Consider the following 13,058-nt stretch of genomic DNA (forward strand, 5'->3'; position numbering starts at 1 on the left):
CTGCTCACGATGCGGTCTCCTCTACATTGGGGAGACCGAACGCAGATTGGGTGACCACTTTGCGGAACACCTCCGTTCAGTCCGTAGGGGTGACCCCGAGCTTCCGGTCGCCTGTCACTTTAATTCACCGCTTCACTCCCATTCCGATCTCTCTGTCCTCGTCCTCTTACACTGTTCCAATGAAGCTCAACGTAAGCTCGAGGAACAACACCTCATCTTTCGATTAGGCACTTTACAGCCTGCCGGACTCAACGTTGAGTTCAACAATTTCAGACTATAACCCCTGCCCCCATTTTTCAGGCTGTATGATTCTGCCATCCCCATTTGCAACATTGAATCTCTCCTGCCTCCTACCCTAGCACAGAATGTTCCTCCTCTCCCCTCCCCTTTTCCCTGCCTCTGCACCTGCTTAATATCTGTTACATCTCCAGCCTTTTCCAGTTCTGATGAAGGGTCCCAGACCTGAACCGTTAACTCTGTTTCTCTCTCCACAGATGCTGCCTGACCTGCTGAGTGTTTCCAGCATTTTCTGTTATTTCAGATTTCCAGCATCCTCAGTATTTTGCTATTGTATTAGTGTTTGGTTCACTGCCACTTCTCTTCTCGGAGTGCCCACCTTGAAGAAGTTCTGCTCGTCTCTCCGACGGGATTTCTGTTGTGTATGTACCTTTAATGGAATAACTGGTCTTAGACTGCAGTACCGGCAGTGACCACCCCTGTATAAAAGGCCCTAGCTGGCTTCTGTAGTTTCAGTTTCAAGCTGCCTCTTGTTCAGTAAAGTACCTGTTAAACTGTTCTCCCGAAGTCCGTGTATTATTGAGGCGCGGACTTTACAGTGGCGACGAGTAAGTTCGAACTCACCTGCAGTGTGGCATCATCTCACGGGGATCTCGCCTGAAAGGAAGGTCCTGGAAGGTCCCGTCTGAGCAACGGGCGTCGACCGAGGGCAACCGCCCAAAGAATCCATCGGTGTTTGGAGAATTGCGGGAGAGACTGTGGTTCCAGCGAATCGTGCTGGTAGCAGGTAGCGCGCTGACCCTTCCGGACTGCAGCGGGCTCAAGCTCGATCGAGCGGCTCTACAAATCGGGCCGCGCAGAGTCGCAGGGAAAAGAAAACAAGAGAGAGAGGGTGGAGCGCACAGGGCACGGTCGGTGCTCGAGAACAGGACAGCGGAGAGAAACTAAACGGGGGGGAAGGAAAGCGAGACACGCCGAAGCTGCGGGTCACCGCCATTACCCCGTAGAACGCTAGGAGCAGCGTGGCAGTAAGGGGAAGAAGCAAAAGCGCGGGAGGCGCCATTTTATCCCGTTGGGGAAGAAGCAAAAGCGCGGGAGGCGCCATTTTATTCCATTGGGGAAGAAGCAAAAGCGCAGGAGGCGCCATTTTAAATCACCCAAGATGCCAAAAAGTGGCAGTATCACTGCTTTCGACAACGAGGTAGAAGACTGGAACACGTATGTGGAAAGAATTGAAGTGTACTGCAAGGCAAATGAGGTGGCTGATGGAAAGAGGGCATCGGTATTATTAAATCTGATGGGTGTGAGTACGTACGGGCTATTGCGGAATTTAATTACCCCAGCTAAACCAATGGAGAAAAGTTTTGAGGAGATTATTCATATCTTACAGGAACATCTAAGCCCTACACCACTGCTGATAGCAGAAAAATTCAAGTTCCATAAAAGAAACCAGCACAAAGATGAGAGCAATGCTGACTATCTTACGGAACTATGCAAGTTATCGAATCACTGCCAGTTCGGAGCAGGACTGGCAGACACCTTACGGGATAAGTTTGTCTGCGGGCTCCAGAGTGAAGGAACCCAGAAACGACTACTGTCGGAAAAGGACCTGACGCTAGAACAGGTTTTCAGCGTGGCAGTATCCTATGAAGCAGCAGCATGGGGAGCTGTGGAAATACAACGGAAACCACAAGAATACAGCGCTAATGAAATGGTGTATGGAGCAGAAAAGTGCTATCGCTGCAGCAGAACAACCCATGATCAGAAGGACTGCTGGTTTAAGGACAAAGTATGCAGGCAATGTGGGAAAATGGGACACGTAGCAAGAGTCTGCAGGTCGGGAAAGAAAACCAACACTACAAGAACTACTAAGGAAAAGTACAAGAAAGTAAAGAAATTGACAGACAGTAGTTCGGAAGATCAGGAGAGTGATAAGGACTCCGGGAGCAGGAGACTAAGTTGTCTAAAGTTACACAACGTGATCGCAAAGGAGGATCACCGAACCATTTGGGTCACCCTCATGATAGCAGGGTCCCAAGTAAAGATGGAATTGGATACAGGATCAGCCCTAACTGTCATGAATCGACAAGACTATGAGCGGCTATTCTCACACATACCCTTGAAGGACACGTCCATTGTATTGAAGACATACACAGGGCAAAAAGTCTACCCCAGAGGAAAAATAAGGGTGCCAGTTGAATACAACGGCAAGGAAACACAGAAACTGTATCTATATATACTACCAGATGGAGGACCACCATTATTGGGACGTGAATCGATCCGAAAAATACAATTGGATTGGCATTCCATTCAGGCGCTAACTGTGACTGACAAAAAGGATGATGACGTCACACCTGGACGACTGTCAAAGTTTCTAACTGACGCGGAAGAGGTGTTCCAACAAGGACTTGGGACTTTAAAAGGAGTAAAGGCAACCATAAAGATTGAGGATAAGGCAACCCCAACATTTTTCAAGGCCAGACCGGTGCCATACGTGATACGCCCAGCTGTGGAAGTTGAACTGTAGAGTCTGGAGCATTCGGGGGTGCTGTCTAAGGTGGACTGGAGCGAGTGGGCCACACCCATCGTTCCTGTAATGAAGAAAGCATTGGGCAGCACGCCTGGGGAGCCAAGGAAGGTTCGCATCTGTGGGGACTTCAAGGTGACTGTGAACCCAGTCCTGCACACAGTACAGTATCTGCTTCCGCGGATAGAAGATACTGTTAACGGTTCCCTCTCTACAGGTACTGTCCCACTCCTTTACAAATCTGCCATCATCAGCACCTCTCCTCGAAAACCCACCCTTGACCACTGTCCTTGCAAACTACTGCCCCATCTCCAAACTCGTTTCCTCTATAATGTCCTTGAATGTGCTGTCATCGCTCAAATCAGTGCCCATCTTTCCTGCAACTCTATGTTTGAATCTCTCCTTTTTACTGCCCCACCATATTACTTAAACGGCCTTTATCAAAATCATAAATGCCGTCCTATGTGACTGGATAGATAAACTATCCCTCAACCTGCTCGACCTGTCTGCAGGCTTTGAGATGGTTGAGCACATTATTCTCCTCCTATGCCTTTCCACCATGGTCCAGCTGGGTGGGACTGCACTCGCCTGGTTCCATTCTTATCTATCTAGTCGTAGCCACAGAATCACCTGCAACAGTTTCTCTTCCCACTCCCACACTGTTACCTCTGGAGTCGCACAAGGATCTATCCTTGGTCCTCTCCTATTTCTCATTGACATGCTGCCCCTCAGTGACATCATCTGAAAACACAACGTCAGGTTCCACAAGTACACTGATAACACTGAGCTCTACCTCGCCATCACTTCTCTCGACCCCTCCATTGTCTCTAATTTGTCACGCTGCTTGTCCGACATCCAGTCCTGGATAAGCAGAAATTTCCTGCAAGCAAATATTGGGAAGACCGAAGCCATTGTCTTCAGTCCCTGCCACAAACTAGTTACCGACGCTACCCCTCTCCTTGGTCAGTGTCTGAGGCTGAACCAGAGCATTCGCAGGCTTGGTATCATATTTGACCCTAAGATGAGCTTCTGACCACATATCCACTCCATCACCCAGACCGCCTACTTTTACCTCCGGAATATCGCCCGGTTTCGCCCCTGCCTGAACTCATCTACTGCTGAAACCCTGATCCATGCCTTTGTTACCTCTAGACTTGACTATTCCAATGCTCTCCTGGCCGGCCTCCCATCTACCAGCTTCTGTAAACTTAAGCTCATCCAAAGCTCTGCTGCCCGTGTCCTAACTCCCACCCGTTCACCCATCGTCCCTGTGTTCACTGACCTACATTGACCACCGGTCCGGCAATGCCTCAATTTTAAAATTCTCATCCATGTTTGCAAACATAGAAACATAGAAGATAGGAGCAGGAGCAGGCCATTCGGCCCCTCGAGCCTGCTCCTCTATTCAATGAGATCATGGCTGATCATCCAAATTCAGTCTCCTCTCCCTGCTTTGTCCCCATACCCCTTGATCCCTTTAGCCTTAAGAAATATATCCAACACCTTCTTGAATATATTTAATGAATTGGCCTCTGCTGCCTTCTGTGGTAGAGAATTCTACAGGTTCACCACTCTCTGGGTGAAGAAATTCCTCCTCATTTCTGTCCTAAATGGCTTACTCCTTATCCTTAGATTGTGACCCCGGTTCTGGACTCCCCGACCATCGGAAACATCTTTCCTGCATCTAGTCTGTCTAGTCCTGTCAGAATTTTGTAAGTTTCAATGAGATTGTGATGAAATAACTCTGTGTTCTGGCATTTGTGTTCTGGCATTTGTATTGGCTGTTGTGTTGTGCTTGTTAATGTCTGGAATGTTCTACAGGTGTAACCACTAATGCTCCTGCCTAGCCCTGCCCCTCTGGATCCAGCGGACAGGTAGGAGGACCTCCTCATGGGTCTGCTCCTGGGCCTGGCTAAGAAAGCCATCAATTGGTCCAGGCAGCGGGCGGTCGAGGGGGTCGTCCAGCCAGATTGCCTCCCTCTCTTCCGCGGCCATGTTCGCGCCCGGGTGGCCCTGGAGATGGAGCACGCGGTGTCCGCCAGCTCGCTTGAGTACTTCCATGACTGGTGGGTGCTGCGGGGACTGGAGTGCATAATTGATTTGGACAACCAAATTTTAAACTGATTTGTTAAGGTTTATTTAAAGTTTTATTAGTTACAGTCTATTTGTTTATGTTTGGTTCAACCAAAAGAGTGCCCCTCTGGATCCAGCGGGCAGGTTGGAGGACCTCCTCGTGGGTCTGTTCCTGGGCCTGGCTAAGAAAGCCATCAATTGGTGGGAGTCTTACTTATAAGAGCTGGGTTTTACTCATAAGGGCTGGGTCGGTGATGAATGATGGTTGCCCTGTGTTAATATTATGTACTGTTCTGACTTCATCAAAGCCCTGAGTTTGAAGCCTTAACCTGGACAGAGAGTCAAGGCAGGGACTGGACCTGCTCAGCTCATTCTCAGCCTTGCTGTCTGTCTGTGGAGAAGGAGAAGCCGAGTGGAAAGTAGTGGTCTCCTTGAGATCGAACAGCCTGCAAGCCACCACTACCACTACCATCAACTTCAACTACTGAGGTGCCTGGAGAGAGAGGACAGAGGAGGAGAGGAGGAGGGGGAAGGCCAACTTCAACATCAACCAGAGGAGAGGCCTTTCCCATCACTGCCTCCCCAAATTGGCCTCCTTTTCAAGAGAGGGAGAGAGGGGAGACGCAACCACCGACCATCAACCATTTGGAAGGAGGGAAGAATAAGAACATCTACAGATGGGTGTTAGTTGGTGCACTCTCCTAAAGACTTTGTATTGCAGGTGGGGGGAGGAAAGAAGACAGAAGGCCGGAACAACAAGGGGTGTCTGTGTGTGTGTGTGTGGCTCTTGTTAAACACTAGGCCACACACACCACTATTAAACACCCCTTCCATTGCCTGACCTGGGACAGCTGGAGCTGCCTAGGTGAAGTAAATAAACCCATTAAACATCTTTAAGACCTGGTGTAAAGGACTGAGCCTGGGCATTCTCCAGTTTCCCAGGTGAAGACATCTTCTCCCCCCACCGGAAGACCAACAACAACAGACTTTATCTTTCCTCAGAGAATGCACCCCTGCTGACATCCACCTACCCACCCACCATCCGGAGTGGCGACCCTGCCCTTGCGGCCTCCCACCTTCCCACTCCCCCTCTCTCTCTCTTCTCTCTTCATCTCTCTCTGCCTCTCACTCTGAGGCACCTCTATTTTATATATATTGATTGCCACTTGAGCAGAAGGGAGAAGGCCCCTCTCCCAATCTTAGTTAATAGGGGGAGAGGTGTGCCTTCATTTTAACAGCTCCCTCTGCTCAAGAGAGGATACTAAATAACCAGAGGCCATTAAACACTTTCAGGCCTGTGACTTGGGGTGAGTGTAGCTCTTTTAAAAAGCCACCCATAATGGTGAATACTTTATCGCCGGTGACGGGGTCAGCAAGGTCAAATGTGGCGGTGGCAGCCACAGCCATGGCTGCACCCATTGCTTCTGCTGCCCCATCACCTTTCACATTGATCACCAAAAAGCTTGGGGTGAAGAGCTACACCCACCCCACAATGACTATTGAGGCATGTGTAAAAGCCATGGCTGGGGTTGTTGGCCCTTCAGCCATCCTCGCCACCTCAGAAATGTACGGGAAGGCTGTGTTCTTCCTGGGGTCGGAGCGGGCGGTGTCCCTGGCCGTCGCCAAGGGGCTCACCATGGGCGGGACCTTCCTGCCGGTGGATCCTCTCAAGGCCACCATGCGGAGGACCGTTATTTCCAGCGTCCCGCCCTATATTCCTGGTGTGCTCCTCCTCCCCCACTTGCGCCAACTTGGGGAGGTGAGGTCGGGGATCACACCTATCCCGCTCGGCTGCCGGGAAGCCAGCCTTCGGCACGTCTTCTCCTTCCGGCGCCAGGTCTTTATTCAGCTGGCGCGGGAGGAGGACACCGATGGGGCATTCGTCGTCCTCCATGAGGGGACCGCCTATCGCGCCTTTTGGATGGCAGACGGTGTGCGGTGCCACGCCTGCAAGGAGGTGGGGTACATCCGGAAAAACTGCCCCGCCTCCAAGGCTGCCGGATCGTCTGGTGCGGCCAAGGCTGGCGCCATCGCCGCTACTCTACCTGGGTCTGGCCGCACCCCCCAAACAACTGATGCGCGGTCGACGCTGGAGGTTGATGGCATCAAGGCCTCCGGTGGGGGGGGAGGAGGCGCGTCCGGGTGGAAAAAAGGCGTGGAGAAAAACCAAAAACCTTAGGGTGGGTCCCCCCGTGGAGGGCCGGCCCTTGAACCTGGAGACCTTGATACCCGCGCTCCTCGCTGAGTTGGTCGGGGCAGATGAGGGTGGGAGGGACCTCATGCCCGAGCCTGTAGTCATGACCGCCGAGGCGGAAACGTCAATACCTGCGGCTGGGCTCGGGCCCGAGGACCCCGACAAACCTGCTCCGCCGGAGGGAGCAGAGGAGGAGGCCTCTGCAGACATGGAGGTCTCCCTCGCTCCCTCCATGCTAAAAAGATGGCGTGACCCCCTAGAAGAGGAGGAGGACTGGGAGGAGGAAGGTCCCTCCGACCTGGGGGAGTCGTCGCCCGCCGCGGGTACTGCACCCCCCCCCTGCTGTCATCATCACCAGCGATCGGCAGGGGTCGCCTGTCCCTCGGGAGGCTGAGGCAGATGTGTCTGTCCGGCATGTGCCTCCCGGGGATGGGGATGAGACCCTGCCCATGGTGGGGGTCGCGGATCAACCCGCATCAGAAATTGAAATTGATATTCTCTCGGTGCCGTTACCCCTCGCCGGGTCAGGTGGCCTGGGGTCTGGTTCGGGCAAGCTCGAGGAAAATGAGCTCACCCAGTGCGACCCGGACATTCCCCAGGGGCTGCTCGACCTGGTCGAGGGTTTAGTTCAAGGCACCCCATCCGCTGTGTCGGAGGCTGGTGGCGGGGAGGAGGAAGGCCCCCTGACTGTGTCTCTGGCGCCGGACGTCCTGGGGGAATTTCAATTTGTTTACTCCCCAATTTCTCCGGACATTCTGGCATCTGAGGCGGAGGGGGACTCTGAACCGCCGTCGTCTTCTGGCCCGGCGCCCCCGGAGGAGCACAGGGAGGCATCCTCTGCCACCGATCGTGGGGCTGGGATCATGGCAGAGGCGGGGCCGGCCGATGCGGCCGAACCGTTCGCTGCGCACTGCGCGACGGACGGGTTGGCCGCTGGTGGCGACCCCCCGGAGGAGGACGGGGACTCGGTGATGGGCGCGGAGGACGAGTTGGATTCCATCGCTGACGAGGCGATGGATGACCTCGTGCCCCTCGCCGAGTCTCCCCTCATTCCCATCAGGGAACTCCGGGATTTTGTGGCCGCATGCCCAGGTCATCAAAACAAGACCCGGCTGGCCCTCGCCAGGTGGTCGGAGCTGGCCTTGCTCATCGTGTCAGTCCGCGCCACCGTCAAGATCATGGGCGCTGACGCGGACGTGATCCCGCTCGAGCTGCGTCGGCTCAGGTTGTTCCTCACTGGGCTGCTGAGGGAGTGGCGGCAGACTAGCGGCTGCGCTCCCTCCTCCCGTTAGGTGTAGGTAGAGGTTGCACTATGCTTCTGACATGAAGATAACCATAGCCAGCCTCAACATCAAAGGCAGCAGGGAGGCTCACCGCAGATTAATAACCTTTCGGCCCTTCGGGACGGGAAGTATGCGGTGTGCTTCCTGCAAAAAACCCACACCATTCCGGGAGACGAGGCCACGTAGCTCCTGGAGTGGCAAGGAGTGGTCAGCATGAGTCACCTTTCCAACGTTTCCAAAGGGGTGGTTATCTTGCTGGCCCCGCATTTTCAGCCGATGATCTTGGGGGTCAAGGAACACGTGCCGGGCCGCTTGCTCCAGGTCACTGTTCACCTGGGTGGTGTGCCGCTCCATCTACTGAATGTGTACGCCCCTCAGGCCGGTGCGCAGCAAGTGCGCTTCTTTGAAGAAGTGTCCGCTCTTCCGGGCTCCATCGGCGTGGGCGAGTGCGTCATCCTCGGGGGGGATTTTAACTGCACCCTTGAGGCGAGGGACCGTCTGGGTCCCCCGCGATGCCCGGCGGCAATGGAGAAGTTGAGGGACCTGGTCTGGTCCTTCGGCTTGGTGGACGTCTGGCGAAACTTTCATCCCGACTCTAGATCCTTCACTAGCATGAGGTCTGGAGGAGGAGGGTCCAGAATCGACCGCCTCTACATTTCCCGGGCATATGTCTCCTGCATTCCGGCGGCTTTCATGCAGCCGGTGCCGTGCACGGACCACCACCTGGTGTGGGCGGAGCTCGTTCCGCTGCGCGCACAGGGGGGGTCTGCGTACTGGCATTTTATCAACCTGCTGCTGGAGGACGTGCAGTTCCGGGATTCGTTTCGTCGGTTCTGGACCGACTGGAGAAGGAAGCAGGGGGGCTTCCCCTCCTTGAGGCTATGGTGGGACGTGGGCAAGGCTCACGTCCGTCTCTTCTGTCAGGAGTACGCAAAGGGGTCGACCAAAAGGCGGGAGGCCCGGGTCGGGCAGTTGGAGAAGGAGGTGCTTGACCTGGAGTCCCGTCTCGGTCAAGTCGTCGAGGACCCGGCCCTGCGGAATGTGTACGAAGAAAAGAAGGGTGTGCTGAAGGACCTGCAGCTCATTGGGTCCCGAGGCGCGTATGTGAGGTCGCGGATCCAGTTCCTGCGGGACCTGGACCGCGGCTCCCCCTCCTTCTACTCGCTGGAAAAAAGACGGGGGTTCCGTAAGCAGCTCTTGGGGCTGCAGCCGACGACGGATCTCTGGTATCAGATCCGGAGGTAATCAGCACGGAGGCCCGTGCCTATTACAGGGCTCTGTTCTCTCTGGATCCGTCCAGCAAGGAGGCGTGCAGAGTTTTGTGGGAGGACCTGCCGAAGGTCGGCCTGGAGGGTGCCAACAAATTGGACGCTCCTCTGAGTCTGGAGGAGCTGACCGGCGCCCTCTGCCAGCTCTCCAGGGGAAAGTCCCCGGGGCTGGACGGGCTGACCGTGGAGTTCCACAGGGCATTCTGGGACGTCTTGGGGGGCAACTACGCGCGGGTCCTGGGGGAAAGTTTGGCAACCGGGGAGATGCCCCTCTCTTGGCGCAGGGCAGTTATTGTCCTGCTGCCTAAGAAGGGCGATCTCCGCCTCCTTAAGAACTGGCGCCCGGTCTCCCTCCTAAGCAAGGACTATAAAAGTTTTGCCAGGGCCATGTCCGCTCGCCTTGGCACCGTGCTGGCCCACATGATCCACCCTGACAAGTCCTACACGGCCCCGGGCCGGACTATCGACGATAACATCCATCTGGTCCGGGACCTGTTCCACCATTCCCAGAGGGCTGGTCTGTCGGTCGCCTTCCTTTCCCTGGATCAGGGGAAGGCGTTCGACAGGATGGATCACGAGTATCTCTTCGGGACTTTGCGCGCTTTCGGGTTCGGGACGCATTTTGTCGCCCGGATCCGACTTCTGTACGCTGCCACAGAGTGTCTGATTAAAGTTAACGGGTCCTTGACGGCACCCATTTGCTTCAGAAGGGGGGTGCGTCAGGGATGCCCCATGTCCGGTCAGTTATACGCCGTTTGCATAGAGCCTTTCCTGCGCCTCTTGCGGAAGAGGTTGACGGGGCTGGCTCTGCAAGGGCCGGGCGTTGAGGTGGTCCTCTCGGCTTACGCCGATGACGTGCTCCTCACGGTCATGGATCCCGCTGACTTGCGGAGGATGCGGGAACGCCAGCAGATTTCCTCAGACGCATCCTCCGCCAAGATCAACTGGGAGAAATGTTCCGGGCTCCTGGTGGGTCAGTGGCGGGTGGACTCCCTGCCGAAGGATTTCAAGCCCTTCGCCTGGAGCACCACGCACCTCCTCTACTTGGGAGTCTACCTTAGCCCTGCCGAGGACGCCTGGCCGGCGAACTGGCAAGAGTTGGAGACCAAAGTCACCACTCGCTTAGGACGCTGGACAGGACTGCTCCGAGTGTTGTCCTACAGGGGTCGAGCGCTGGTCATAAACCGGCTGGTGGCCACCATGTTGTGGTACCGGTTGGTCACTTTGATCCCTCTAACCTGCGTTTGTCGCCAAGATGCAGAAGAAGCTCATCGACTTCTTCTGGGACAAAAGGAAGCACTGGGTCTCTGTCACGGTTCTGAGTCTCCCGCTTAGGGAGGGCGGTCAGGCGCTGGTGTGCTTTCGCACCCAGGCTGCGACTTTCTGTCTTCAGACGCTGCAGAGATACCTGTACGTCGAGAATCCTCCAAGATGGTGTGTGCTGGCGACGTATTTTTTCCGCCAGCTGCATGGCCTCAATTACGACATGCAGCTCCTGTTTGTGAAAGTGGGCGGCACGCGTGCCAGCCTGCAGGAGCTGCCTGTCTTCTACCAGGAACTGCTATGGGTTTGGTACTACGTCGCTTCCAGGCGGAGCTCTCCCTCGACAGGAATGGCGGCTGTCCTTCGGGAGCCGCTGCTCAGGAATCCGCACCTCCACGTCCGCGGGTTCGGGTGGCTGGCGGAGCGCAGGTCTGTGCCTGGCAAGGTGACTAGAGTCGGGGACCTGCTCGATGGCGGAGGAGCGGGCTGGATGGTGCCGGAGGAGTTGGCACGGCGCATGTCTTGGGCCAACGTCCAGCTCGCGGTCAATGCCATCGAGACGATGAAAGCGACACTGTGCTCCGGCGCCACAAGGTGTATCGAGGCGGCTCAAGCACGTGGGGCGATCCCGCCCGAGCTTTCCCCCGTTCGGACGGAATTCCTCATTGGCGCCCGGCCCCAAAACTCCCATCGGGAACTGGTGCCTCACAACTTGAGCCATCTCGAGGAAATACCCTCCATGCCTTTTCATTCCGCACGGAGGTGTTTCCTGTACGGGCTGCTCCTGCACACTCTCCACTTTGCCATCTTCGCCTGCCGTCCGGACACGCCTTGGCGTGCCGTCTTGCCTTCTGGCGGGGGCGGAGATCCCCAATGGAGGGCTCTCTATGCGGGAGTCTTCCCTTGTTCTATTGGGGACTTGGCCTGGAGGGTGTTGCACGGAGCAGTCCCGTGCAATATATTTTTAAGTAGGTTCACGGACTCCCAGGCCGCCTGTTTGATCTGCGCCTGGAGGAGTCCGTGTTTCATATATATACGGAATGTGAGAGGTTGCAGCCCCTCTTCCATTATTTGAAGGGGCTGCTCCTCGATTTTTGGTTGCACTTCAATCCCACGCACTTGATCTATTGTCACCCGGTGTGGAGGGGAGCGGGTGGGTTGGAGGACCTCCTCGTGGGTCTGCTCCTGTGCCTGGCTAAAAAAGCCATGAATTGGTCCAGGCAGCGGGCGGTCGAGGGGGTCGTCCAGCCAGATTGCCTCCCTCTCTTCCGCAGCCATGTTCGCGCCCGGGTGGCCCTGGAGTTGGAGCACGCGGTGTCCGCTGGCACGCTGTGGTAAACCACTGTTATCGTTCACTATCGTTACACTATGGTTATCACTGTTTATATCGTTACACTATGGTTATCACTGTTTACACTGTTGTATCACTACACAAGGTTACCTCTTGCCACGCTGTTATACCTGGGCTGACCTCAGCTGACTCCGCCCATGGCTCCGCCTGCTTGCCCAGGTATAAAGGTGATCGACTGGCTGGTATTCCTCCTTGTTGGAACCGATCACCCATGAGGGTGGGCTCTGTTATTTAGCCAATAAAAAACCTATAGTTACAATCTTAACTTGTCGCTTTTCATGGAATGAATTGATAGGTATATCAATTTTATTGGCTAAATTTTGAAATGAGTGGATTGGAGCAGCCAAACGACCAGCCAAACGGCCAGCTACAACAGCCGGCCTGGCTGCGAGCCCTCCGACCGCCGTACCTGGATCTAAACCCACAGGCAGCGAACTCAGCCCTCGACTTCGAACACTGGCTGAGCTGTTTCGAATCCTACCTGGGAGAATCCGGCGTGCCTCCGGGATCCAAACTAAGAGTTCTGACCGCCCAGGTGAGCCCTAAAGTATTTGCATTCATCCAGGACCTTACTACATACGAGGAGGCCCTCAACCTGCTGAAAGAGCAGTACCGGAGCCCGGTAAACTCTATGTATGCCAGACATCCCCTAAGATCCCGCTCGCAACAGCCAGGAGAGTCGGTTGATGATTTCTTACGGGCGCTACAAATACTTGGCAGGGACTGTGACTTTAAAGCCGTAACAGCTGCAAAACATACCGATGGAAATATCCGCGATGCCTTCGTGAAAGGCCTTTGGTCAGACTACTCACGGCAAAGACTGCTGGAATCAAAGGACCTCGACCTGAAAACAGCTGCTATC

Source organism: Somniosus microcephalus, unplaced genomic scaffold (assembly GCF_052327205.1).
Source record: "Somniosus microcephalus isolate GS21.2 unplaced genomic scaffold, FLI_Smic_1.0 unresolved_chr1, whole genome shotgun sequence".
Classification (NCBI taxonomy): domain Eukaryota; kingdom Metazoa; phylum Chordata; class Chondrichthyes; order Squaliformes; family Somniosidae; genus Somniosus; species Somniosus microcephalus.